Genomic DNA, 662 nt, shown 5'->3' with positions numbered 1-662 from the left:
GCATGCGCCCTGCAACATAACGGTGTCAACAAGCTCGCTACCTGTCCGACCGGTTCCGGCGGCCGGGGCTGCCTGATCCAGCCCTACCTTAGGCATGAATGTTTGCAAAAGAATTTAACGTCTGATTCTTCCCCCCTCCTCTTTTTAAAAAAAGGAAGAACATTTTTAAAATCAACCTCTGCCTCATACCTCCATACATGCACTTTATAGGATAAACTCTTTAAAACAAGCCCCAGGTCCACTGCCTCGGGCACCCCTCCTACGAGTTGCGGTCTCCCGCGAGTTGGCCCCCACCTCCAAAGTGTTTCGGTCAAGCAAGCCAGAAATTGGCTCTGGACCCTGTGGAACTGTTTCCAGGCTTTCTGGAATCTCGGTGGTCGGATATGGGAGGGTCCTCAGGACGCTTGTCAGGTAAAGGGAGGGGTGTTGAGAGCTTAAGTTTCTTATCATCTGGAACACCCCCCTCAATAAATAAATCTAAAAATCTTGCATCTTTGGAGCACGTCGCTTTCCTGATCAGTGCCACTCAGTCTAAGAAAATAAAGCTGGTATTGCCCAAGCAGCTTCCACCCCGAAACCTTGAACCCCAGGTGTCCCTTCACCCAAGATAAACGCACAATCAAGACAAAAGCCAAGTGCAAGTCACGAGACTTATTTAAAGC

This window comes from Myodes glareolus, chromosome 10 (genome assembly GCF_982192425.1).
Source record: "Myodes glareolus chromosome 10, mMyoGla1.1, whole genome shotgun sequence".
Classification (NCBI taxonomy): domain Eukaryota; kingdom Metazoa; phylum Chordata; class Mammalia; order Rodentia; family Cricetidae; genus Myodes; species Myodes glareolus.
Note: the sequence above shows the minus strand (reverse complement) of the source record.